The sequence below is a fragment of the Serinus canaria genome, chromosome 1 (genome assembly GCF_022539315.1).
Source record: "Serinus canaria isolate serCan28SL12 chromosome 1, serCan2020, whole genome shotgun sequence".
Classification (NCBI taxonomy): domain Eukaryota; kingdom Metazoa; phylum Chordata; class Aves; order Passeriformes; family Fringillidae; genus Serinus; species Serinus canaria.
Genome location: NC_066313.1, coordinates 50,025,418 through 50,037,693, shown reverse-complemented (window position 1 = coordinate 50,037,693; position 12,276 = coordinate 50,025,418). Strand labels below are relative to the sequence as shown.

General features: G+C 42.9%; 1 protein-coding gene across 1 annotated transcript in view; it reads left to right on the top strand.

Annotated features, from left to right (window-relative positions):
• Positions 1-832: 832 nt before the first annotated feature.
• Positions 833-12,276, top strand: part of TRPC4 (transient receptor potential cation channel subfamily C member 4) — a 129,317-nt gene continuing 117,873 nt past the window's right edge. The window contains exon 1 of the mRNA XM_009102902.4: positions 833-1,361. The gene's annotated coding sequence lies outside the window, so the exon portion shown is untranslated. The remainder of the gene's footprint in view (positions 1,362-12,276) is intronic.

The window sequence follows — 12,276 nt, the reverse complement described above, 5'->3', positions numbered from 1 at the left end:
AAAAACAAACAAACATCCATGTTCAAAGACACGGATGTTCTGTTATGCATCTCTGTCTCTGCACGTTGTACCTTTTTCCTACTATTTCTAAGCTCCTGCATTTAAGTTCTGTCATAAATTTTTAGGGGAAGGAAAAGTAAAGCGAGGAACTGGGGGTTGAGCAGCCTCATTCCCTCTGCTCCTCTATTACCAGTCTTGGCCGCGGCTCGGTCCCGTTAACGTCCAGACCGGGCTGACCCAGGGGCACCAGGCGAGGTGGGGCGGCGCAGGGGCAGGGACCACCCGGCTGGAGGCTGCGCCGAGTGGCGCAAACAGGGCAGAGCGTTCGCTGTGCCTCGGGAACGAGCGTCGGGCGAACTACCTGGAGCGAACCCCGGCTTCGGGCTCGGAGCGCGCCGGGCGAGGCCCCCGCGGAGGCGGACTCACAGAGCCCCACCGCGGCTGCATGGAGCGGGTCAGGGCTTTCCCAAATGCGGAGCGATGTAACAGCGAACTTTCTGCGGAGTCGAGGCTGCTCCTTGGTGCGTCTGCCTCCGAGCGGTCCCGAGCGGTGCTCGTTCTCCGCTCGCCGACGAGCCCTGCTCTAGCGCCCGGAGGGCGCCTTCTCGCTCCTCCCCGTGCCCGGCGCGGCCTGCGGTGAGCCCCGCGGAGCGCCCGGGGCAGCCTCTGCGTGCGCGGAGCCCCGCGGAGCCCGGCGCGGTGCGCGGCGCGGCCGCAGGGGGGCGCAGGCGGGCGGCGGCGGGCGCGGGAGCGGCGCGGGCGCGGGGACAGCGCGGCGGGGGCGGCGGGCGGGCGGGGGGCGGCGGGACGGCGCCCGCCGAGGTGCAGCCTGCGGCCGGCTTAGGAGAGAGCGCAGCTGCGAGGACGGAGGAACCCGGCGTGTGCCCGTCCGCGCTCCTTCCGCCGGTACTGGGGTGTCTTTCCCCCCTCCCCGCGCCGCGCAGCCCGCGCTCCGGAGGGGACCGCCGTGTCGGGAGGAGCTGTTACTTTTTGCAGCCGGCATGAGGCTTCCCGGGGGAACAAGGAGGCGCCGCGCTAAGCAACCGGGGAAGAACCTGCCTCTCATCTGTTGCAGCGGAACCCGGCGGCAGGCGCGGTCCCCCCGGCCGGCGGTGATGGGCACCCGCTGACTCGTGGCGTGCGTCCGAGAGTGCCTGCGTGTCTGGCAAATATGGAGAAAATAAAATAAAAAAAGGGGATAGTGCCTGAGATGGACGGCAGCCAGTGAAACAAAACAAACACGTTCTGAAGGGATTTAATTTGCAAACGGGATTGAAAAGGGTACAACTTCCATGGGAAAATGTGACCTGTTAGAACTGCTGTCGGAAGATGCCCGCTGTCAACGCAAGCACCTAAACCAAGTAAGTTCTCGTCAACTTTGACCTGTCCTCTTTCTGAGCCTTTGATTACCTTTTTGATCCTGTGCAAAAAGTAGTGCCTATGACTGTCTAAGGTAACTTTTTGCACCGACGCAAGCAGCCTAAAGCAACGTCGTGCACGCCCTTGGCCCTTGGTGATAGTCCAGAGGAGTGTTAGGATCTCTTCTTCGTCTTGTATGTAATAAACGTATTTTTCCCTGGCAGCCGCTGCCCTGGGGAGCGGCATCCTTCTGTCGCTGGGTGACACCTGCAGCACAGCGGAGCGCCCAGGGGGCCGGAGGGAGCGGGCGGGGGCCGGTCTGCGGGGCAGGAGGAGGCTCCGCATCCGCCACCCGCGCTCCGCGCCCACTCCACCCTCGCCCCCGCGGCTGCTGCCGGCGCTGAGAGCGCCGCGGTCCCCGGCAGCGCCAGCGGGAGTTCACATGTCACGCACACGGGTGGGTGCGGGAGCCGCGCCGCGGACCGCCCCTGGTCCCCACGGCAGTGGCGGCCGCGGCTGCGGTGTCCCCGCAGCTGTCTGCCCCCGAGGGGACCTCGCTGGCCGCTGGCACAGTCCGCAAGAACCCTCCAGGGAAAGCGGGGATCCTGCCAGCCCCCAGGGGGGACCTGGAGGACGGCGAGGTGCAGGCGGCAGGAGCAGGGCAGGGTGAAGTGGGCCGTGGGACGGCTCCTGGAGCAGAGGAAGGGACTGGTGGGTTCATCCCCGTATGGGGTTTACAGCGCAGGGCCCTGACGCCTGAGGTGATGGGAGAGAAGCTGCGGTCCTGTTGGGAAGAAGCTGCTGATGCTCTGGAGGTTTAAATGCCGACAGAAATTCAGCACTCTACCGAGGCACTGTAGTTGTGGCAACAGTTGTCAAAACCTACAGACTTGTTAATCTAATATTTCTCTGTTTCACCCGAAAGCATCATTTATGCACTTTTGTTTTACTGGACTTAGTTGAGTGACTTCCTGTTAGCATGGCAACTGAATTTTAGATTTCTCTATGCATGACTTGTGAGATGGCTCTTCCAATATTACAACACCTCTCAGGTGGACGTAAATAAAAACACTTTCTGTTATGTGTCTTTTGTTACAGAGAATAAGTACTCCACAAACAAAGCAAAAAAAAAAAAAAGAAAGACATAGGTAACAGAGATGCATGTTGGTTTCATCTGAGAAATAAGTAGTTCTAAGAAATAGTGCACGAAGAGATTTTCTTTAGAATGCAGAATAGACAGAGTGGTATATAGTTTAAGTTCTACACACTAAATATCAATATTACAGTACCTTTAAGTCCAGTTCGCTTGAAATTTCAAATTTGATTGTATTGCAGTGACAAGGAACATTTCAGTGTTTATGTTTGAAGTGTTATGTGCTTCAAAGCCCACACCTGGATAGCTTAGCAAGTTTTTCTGTGCAAGCATACTGAATTTTCCATAAATTACCTCATTCACTTAAGCAATAGTTTTGTGGACAGTTAGGGAAGCCAGGCACCAGTAAGAGTGCTTTAAACCTGTTTTAGAATAGCAAAAATTCTGGAAGACCTGAATTAACGCCCATTTTTAAGACAAGACTCAGAAATAGGCTTTATCTTTCCGTATCAAAATAGCTGAAGCCAAACATGGTTTTCCTTTGGTGTTGCATCCTACACTTGAAAGGCCTCTTGTTTGCAGGAGGATGGCATTCTTTACTGTGGTTTTTTTTTCCTTCTCTTTTTGCCTCTGTTATTCTGACTTAGGAACAGATGAGACTCTATTTGGAAACAGGAAAACAAAAATATGTCTGTCTTTTAAATTTAACTTCAGCCACTTACTCTGACTCTATGTATAGCAGTCATTGCCCTTAAAATAGCTCGAGAAAAAAATTCCATTTCTTCTTATCTCATGCTATTTAGAGGCAAATACTGCTAGCTGAAATTTAAGTGAAATTGAGGTCACTACAGATCTGGTTTGATTTTGATTATCTTCTTGAGATATCTTTGCTTATTTACTGAAAATGTTGGGTCCTGACCCATGTGGTTCTGCTCTTGGTGACAGTGGGCTTGCATTTCTTCAACATGGAGAGACCACCAAGTATATATTGAAGGACACACGTAGAGAAAACAGTTAAGGGATTAGCTTTCACCTTTTTGTGTGTGTGTGTGTGTTTGTGTGTGTGTGTGTGTGTGTGTGTGTGTGTGTTTATTGCCTGACTTAATTGACAAGGAAAAATGTGCATGACTGCTCCTCCAAAGACCTGAGACCTGTCTCCATACCAGTACACTGTTTAATCTGTCAGCTTTTTCTGGGATTTGATTCACTGAAGTGAGATGGCAAAACCAACAAGGAAAATCCTGTGTGGCATCTCTGCTTGCCTCTGGTGGTGCTGGTAGTCAGTGTTAAAAGGGAGTGAATTAATTTTGAAAATGATGACTAAATCCCCTTAACTTATCCTACGGAAAGGCAGAAAAGAAGCAGGAAGAAAAGACTGTTATAACCTGTTTAAAGAAAAAGCAGATAAAAATAGATGGAGCATTGTTCTATTCAGACATTTAATGGCTTTATGAGTGTCAGATTTATCATTACTTTTTCTATTCAGTTTTAAGTTGTGTTGGGTTATGTTCTTGTTACTTTCTCGAATATAATGTTTTTAATTGCTGAAGGAAAGTTGAAGGTAAAACTTTGTGTGTCAATCAGTCTTCCATCACCATGTTTTATGACAAAACAAAATTCCAGAAACCACCTGTTTTAGAAGTCCTGAATCATTGAGAAGGATAAGCCAAACTTGCCCTTGCTTTATTACGCTGACACGACTTTAAGTAGTGTAGCATAGTGTCAGTGTAACACCAGAAACAATGGTGCCAGGGTACTCATGTCCACTGTGATTTGTTGCTGGGAAAAAAAAAAAAATCTCCTGACTAAATACATATTAATTAATATAGTTTTGTCAAGTGAATAGAGGGGAAGGCTGAGCAAATTAAATCTTTCTGTAACAGATATGCATGCAGAAGTCCTTCAAAGGGGCATTACCTTTCAGTCAAATAGAATTTAAGACTGTCAAAATAGGAGCAACTAAAAATAAGGCAATTTCCTTGTACAGTGAAGTTTTCAAAGGAATTAAAAGGTTTTTAGTGTGCTTCAGAGACTAAAGTAACAAATAAATGACTTCACTATTATATCATGTTCTTCTTGGAGTTGTGGGCTGTTTTGGTTTCAGTTGAGGTTTTTCTTCTCACTTCAAATGTCTGTTTTGGTTTAACAGACATATTGACTGATGTGAGACAAAAACTAAAGAGACCCTTGGATAAAAGTTCCTTTTTTTCTACAGCTAAGGTATTTTTCAGCAAATATGGGCTGAAGTGGGACAGGAGAACTTCCTTAAATTTGAGTGAATTGTTGTTTGTCTAAGATTATGAACCAGTCAAATCTAATCTGTGGAGTCCGTGACAGTTTCTGCAATTTCTTGGTCACTGAGTCTGTTGTGCTCAGTACATTAATCTCAAAAGCTTCTGACAAACTTGTGCATGTCAGATGAACTGTTGGAATATTATAATATTATCTGGTATATTATGCAGTGGGTAGAAAGGGGAACAGTAAATGGAGAAAGACTCTTCCCTGGGCTTTTCAGGGAAAGAGGTTGTAGGATTCTTCTGGTGATGCTCTCCACATATCATTGGAAACTTCTGAGGATCAAGCAGCCTTTTCTCATGAGGAAAAGGCCTCCATTCCACCACTGGGGCATGACTGCTCAGCCCCTGAGCAGTCAAGCCATGTGGTGGTGCCCTTAAGCTTTTCCAGTCCTAGCTCAGCATGCACTGGATTCCATGATAAACACGATCTTTCCATTTGGTTTTGGTTTTTTAGAGTGGTTCTGGTACCAGGGTTAAGGACCACAAGTGCATCCTTCCTTGGCTCAGAGAATCAGAAAGCTTATGCTACCTGCGTTCATACCCAAGACCCTACTGGCAAAGGAAGTCCTGGGCTCCTCATGTCCTTGACACTGCTATCAGAAGGTGCCAGCTAATCAGGCAAAGCAAGGATCAGTTGATTGAGAGCTGGCACCTGGGAGGACCCCAGCCTCCTACAGATCTTGGAGCATGCAGGGTAACCTGTTGTGGCTACATTTGATAACCCTGAACTGACATGGAATATCTTTTGCCAGCTGTCAGGGTGAACGTGGAGTGTCTCCCTTTCCTGGAAAGAGAAGGGCTGAAGCAGAGGGTAAACCATCCTCTGTATTTTGTCATCTCTTTTATAGAACAAGCATCCTCCACAGGTGACTGTCTCTCTTTGTTAACCACACAGCAAATGCCACAGCAAGGAACCTTCCTTCTTAAGGCAGATTTGCTGAATCCCAGCTGCTCAGAGCAGGCTGTGTAAGTACTTTATCATAAAGGTTGAGTAAGCACAGAGGTCAGGAGATACAGGATAAATGGTTGCTATAATCAGCCTAAAATATACATTTAAAACAAAAACTAAAATCCATGCATAGACATGCACGCGCTCCAAGATGTTGTGCTAACTTTTAAAAAATCTGTAAATAGCATGAATTCAAATCTTCTGGAGGTTTGCCAGCTGCCACCTCTGTAGTCCAGTTTCCTATCACCGAATTCTTCAAAACATAGAGTCTTATGCAAACTTTCTATAATAACTACTTAAATTATAAGTACTTAATAACTAAAATTTTTGTCAGTTTTCAGCTCAGGTGTCTGGTTGTCATGTCTGTCAGAGAGAGGCAGTTGCTGCCAAAGAATCCAGAAACTCTTAGAGTGATGGTTAAGTAGTGGGGATGATTATTAACCCCGGTCATAAAGCATGAATGGGGCATTAATGCAGGTCTGTATCCAGCCCAAAATGCATGGTGAGAAGTTGGCCTGGCTTGAGAGCCTCACTCCTCCTTACATCTCACATCTCCTAGAGAGATGCAGGCATTCTGCCAGTAGGGACCTTCCTGCAGTCGACTCTCTGTGAGATTCACTGGGAATTTAAATTTCTTCTTCTAACCATCATTTAGTTAAAGTACTCACTCACATCAGGTTACTAGGTTAGCAGTTCTAATAGAATCAGTGCTGTCCTGTGTTTGTTAAATTAATGGATATACTTTCATCAGTAATCTTTCTGTAGTGCCCTGAAGAATATCAAAGATTTAAAGATGAAATCTGTACTATTCCCTAGCATACAGGTGTTTTTTAACTGATCAGCAGTTTGATGTCAGGCCAGAGAATACTAGACTACGAAGATAGAGCACCAAATTTACATTCAGTGAAAACGATATTTTCTTCTATATTTTTTTCTTCTAAAAATCCATATACTTTATTTCCATTATAAAAAGTAAGCCAGACCAATTTACTTCCTTTTGAGTAAAGGAATGAACAATAGGATTATAGCAGAGGATGAAGGGTCATTTTGTGTCTGATTTAAGATTACCCCTAGTACATTTCTGTACATTAATTTCGATGAAAAAAAGTTTAATGGCAAATTCTGAAAAGCTTTAGAAAGGGATTTTTGCAGTAAAGGCCTGTGGGGTTTTTTTTCACCTAGGTCCCACAAAATGGATTATAGTTGTGAACACCAGCCACCTACTTTCTTTGTATAGTCACTGGAGAGAGACAGAAACCTGCTGTAGTGAACAAACTAATCCATCCAGTTTATACCTGACATAGAAGGGAAACAAGCCAGGTATTTGTTGTTGCTGATTGTTGTTGGATTTCACACAGCTGAAGAGAGGCAAGATGAACCTTACCCTAGTGGTGTCAAAAAACCCAAACAAACAGTTTCAGAGGAGACATTAAACAGACACTGGTTTTCTTCTAAGGCATCTTAAGATCCTGTTGACTTTCCTGATATTGATGCTGACATCATAGCAATAACAGATGTCTGCAACATAATTTAAATATCCTGTTGTCTCTTGTCAAAATTTTTATGAGTTTGTGAATGGGTTAGGTAGCTGAAATACAGCTTCTAGTTGTGCGGAGGGAAATGGGAGTGTCAGCTGGACTCTTGCAAAGCAGGAACACACAGTTCTGGGTGCTCGCATCCTGCCTCCTCCAAGAGCAAGGTGACTTTTCCAGAGAGAACACATTGTATCTGTGGAGCAAGGGAAAGCAAGCACAGATTCTTTCTTCAGATGTTCTCAGCATTGCCAGTGCCACGGTGTACCTTAGTCCACCGAATACAGAAATTATCTCTCAGTGATGAAATTGTTTAACTGGTGTTCATGTGGAAATGCTCATTATTACTAAACACTTCAAAAGCAATCCTTCTGCTGCTCTTCAGCACTGATTGCTGAATGGATCCTGCCTATCTTCCACTGAAAAATAGTTGAAATATTCCATTTGTGTTTTGTTGATATTGACAACCTTTTATTTTTTAGACTGGGAAAGGTACTGGCCATTTCTTCCTGATGGTAATGATTTAAAGTTATGAGAGCTGCAGTCAGTCCCTTAGGTTTGTTTATGCTGGCACAGCGAGTTTGTTTTTCAAATTTGGTGTGTTCTGGAGTGCATTTATACCTGCAACACCACATGAGCTTTCCCTATAGTGGCTTTAAGTAGCTAGCAGATACCCCACAGCAGGAATTTTGGCCATGAACAAAACCAAATCCAAGTTGCCTACGGAACAGTTGTCTAATTTGCCTTAAGCCTCTTAGCTACAAAACTGTCATTCCAAAGGCTGTAACTAACTGTTTGCCTTTGAATTCATCTAGACACCGTAGCATCAGACCTCTGAGTCTGTATAGCCTTTAGAAAGAACTTGGTAACTTCATAGGGTGATTCATAAGACATATCTTGAAGGAAATTAATTGCCCTCTGCAGGGAGTGCATTTCTTCCCATTTGTAATGAAGGAAAATTGGGATGACAAACCAGCCATGGATGTCAGTGTTTTGGATTCCTGGCTTAGTGAAGATGTGTCTCGGCTTTATTTTTTGCATGTTTTAAATTGAAGTACTTTATTGTGTCACATAATGATTAATAAAATTTCCAAAATCTAATATGAAGAATGTGTTGCACTAATTTTTTTTTAATCTGTTAAGGAACCTGGTATCTGTGGCACAGAGAGCACATATTTCAACTTGACATAGGCAGGTATTTGCACTAACTCCTAGTCTGTAACTGCTCTTATATTTTTCTCATAAAAGGCATCATGCTTCCTACAGAGCAATTACAAAATAATATTTTGGTCTGTCCACTTACATAAAAATATTTTGTTCATAGTTGTTTAACTTAGTGATATTAACTTTGACCATATTTGTTTATGCACTGAGGCCAGTTGTACCAAATATTGATGTAATTTGAAATGATTACATTTATTTTGCTCCAGTGTCTTTTTGCAAAACTAAACTTCTACATAATTTTTTTTTTTTTTGTAATTTAAAATTTTATTTTTCCAAAATGCTTAAATAAATCAAACAGACTGAACTGGCATTTTAAAGTCCCTTCTTTTCAGTGTGATTTTGCCCAAAGAGGAGGGAATGAGGGGATGCTCAGTGAGCTGGGTTGCATTTCAGTTCTTGGCCACTAGTCCATCCTCAGAGCTGCACTGACTGACTGAACTAGCCTGGCTGCACAAACTGGATTTTATAGGATGGGTTAGGATCAAAGAAGGATTTCTCATTCATCCCCACTGTGCACTCACTTCCTAGAAACCACCCTCGTTTTGCTACTGCTTGTGCTGGCTTTAAGCCAAGTGGGGACTTTTTTCCATCTGAAGAATTCCTTTGGATTAAATGCAGACAGGATTTAGCTTTAGAGGTTTTTATAGTTAAAAAAACTCTCCAGTGCATAGAATCTGGCTGTATGTCATCTGTCTGTTTTTTCATTTTATTTTGTTAAAGAAACATACTCTCATAGCAGGGTATTTCCTTGCTTAGCACCCTTAGTGAGGGGTTTTGCCATTGTCTCCTTAATTGATGTGCTCCTGTGCATTCACCCATCTCCCTTATTAACTTCGGATTTCCCACTCACCTGCTCAGTACATTAAGTCCCAAAGTTGTAGGTGAGCTCTGGTTGAGACTGAAGAGGATTTCGTTTGGCTTTAATGGAACCAGGGTCTGTGGGAAAGAAGCAGTCAGCTGTCCCTGAGGAGAGGTTTGGGCCAGCAATACCTGTGTGTGGGTCTGTCGGTCCATGTGATATGTTCAAGGAACTCTTTTTCTGATTAGTCCTCAGAGCCTTTGAAGTTCCTCAGGGCATTGCTATTAACACCCAAGAAACAAGTAATTTAGCACATGGTGTCTTGCACTACCCAGACTCCTCATGTCAAGGTCCTTATTTTCAGAAAGAATCATTGCTCATTAGTGATTCTTCTCAGTGATAATCTACAACCAGGCTATTGCTGAATTTGGGCAAATTAGCAAGGGCAAGAGTGGAACTTTGAGGAGGATAGAAATAAGTTGACATTTCAAAACAAAAAGTAAGTGTGGCCATTTCAGAGCAATCAGGGAAATAAAGGACAATGATGACCATGACTCTTGAGAGACATTAGCACACTCAAGTAGGTCACCTCATGCTCATCTTCCCTATGATACTCCCAGTGACAATAAGATAATAGACATCTTAGAAGGCTTGATTTTCTTTTGGAAACATGATGGGTTGGTTGACATGCATACTGGGGAAACATGACACTGTAGCCAACTTACTCCATTAGTGTTTTCTTACTGAATTGCCTACTTACTGTTATTTTAGCCCTCTTTTCTTATACCCATTGCTGAAAAACAAAGCCTCCATGGTAAAAATTGCCTAATCCAATCGAACACCCATGATAGCAAAGCTTTATGGCCAGAACATGATGGAATTTATATTAAGAAATAAGATGCTTCTTTCTGATTTAACCGTAATTTGAGAAAGTATTCAAGCATAAAGAATTTCTGGTGTTCTACTGAAAGCAGCTTCAGAAGGTGCTTCCTTTTAAGCATTGGCTTTATTCCTCATCTCAGTGTAAGACATTTTCACATTTTCCTCAATCCAGCTTTAAGAGTGCAATTTGAAAGTTCAGGTGAGCATTTTTTATATGACAACAAAGAAAATTACCAATAATGCGCAAACCAACTTCTCTTTAGCAATTTCTCAGGTGTTTGTACTTTGCATTCTCCTTTGGAAGTATGACTTTAGTTCAGATGTTCAACTCATTGTTCAAAATTACTCCCATTCCTTTACCATAACTCCCTGAGAAAACTCCTTTTATGACATGCTTTTGTTTTTTAAGTGGCTGTCATTTAAGAAGGTAATTTTGTATAGCCAGAAAAGATGCCATGTTCAAAAACTCTTTCAGCTGCTTTTGCCTATTGTAAATGCTCCTAAAATCCCAAAAGCTTTGTGCTTTTTCATTTATATTTTCATTTATTTGTTGGACTTTGCAACTATGTGTGCTCTTTGACCTTAGGGAAATATTAAGATCACAAGTGAATTTAAGATGGTGATAATGGTCAAAGTAATTAGAAATTACACCACTCTTATGTGAAATTTTATAAAATACAAAATAAAACAATTGTGCTTTCTCATCAATCCTACATATGTAAAGATGATGTAATTTTAGAAAATTTGTCCCCTTAGTTTCAAGAGCATTATAGTGCTCTGGCAGCTTCTTGTTTCTTCTCAATAATTTAGCAGTTTATGAAAAATACATTGTGTTTACTTTTCTACTCGAATGCAGTCAATGCAATTACAAGTTGTGGAGAATCTAATCCAAAATCTTTTCATTGTTGAGTATTTTAGAAAAATATGTAGTCCTGAAACATTAATCTGTTCGTAATTATTGCCATAGTTGCAGCCAGCATCTGTTCTGTGTAATATAAAATTTTCTCCATTCTCTGTCTAAATACATTTTCCTGTTGCCATTTGCAGACTCATATATATGGAATACTGATGGAGGGAGGCAGTGAATCTTTGTTTTAAATATACTGCTATAGTTGAGAAGGTCTAAAATCTCACTGTGTCTGATTATAAGAATTCCTGCAGCTTTCTGTTGCTGGGAAAATGACTTTAAGAGTGAAAATCAAGTAGGGAATGACATGTACAGTTTTAAAATCAAACTTATTTTTAATCTTTTGTAAAACTCCAAGAGCCTTTCTGAACAGGATTTTATAGAATTGCCAAAAAGCTATTTCTATTTCAAGGCTATAGCGCATCAAATGAAAAAATATCACTCTTGGAAGTCTCTACTATAAGCAGAACTCTAGTGTACAGTTATATATTCAGAATATTCAAGCTGTTATTCATGCTTTCAGCAAATCCCATAAATTTCTCTGAACATAAGGTAGTATGGGTTTAACATTTTATCTACTTATGTCAACTGTGAAACCAGACTTTGTATTATGATGGAATGATTTCCAAGATTATGGATGCTCCAATTGTGTTCGGTGCCGAAATACTCACATTTAGAGACCCTTAGAGTTTTGTATGCGTATGCATACAGAGTTTTATACACACACACAAGAGAAGAATACATGTGTATTTACATGTAGAGAGAAATATTTATGTGAGCTGTGTAATGACACACATGACCAGTTAATATTTCTCTGGTGACTGAAAGAGAAGAACTACCCAGAGTTCAGGAATACAGCCTGATATAGCCTAATATAGCCTGTTAAAGTGTCTGTCTAATGTGAGCACACACAGAGTTATATCAGTACCTCGTTGCCTGGGAGTATTTATCTCTCTACCCTTTTTCATAAGACTTAAAAACTAAGTGACTGAGTCCAGCTCTTGGCCAAGTATGGCTTCTTTGCCACCCCAAACAGAGAAGAGCTCTTAATGGCAGCCTACCAGGACTTGGAAAGTTGAGAGGCAGTTATTTTCTTGTGAATTTAGAGACTCCTAGGAAGTGGAGGCTTCTTAAAAGCCAGCGACTTCTGTCCATGGAGCTGACAGCTCTGACGCTGTGCAAACTTAGACACAGCTCCTATAAAGGATATTTTTCTCTAGTAGCAAATACAGCT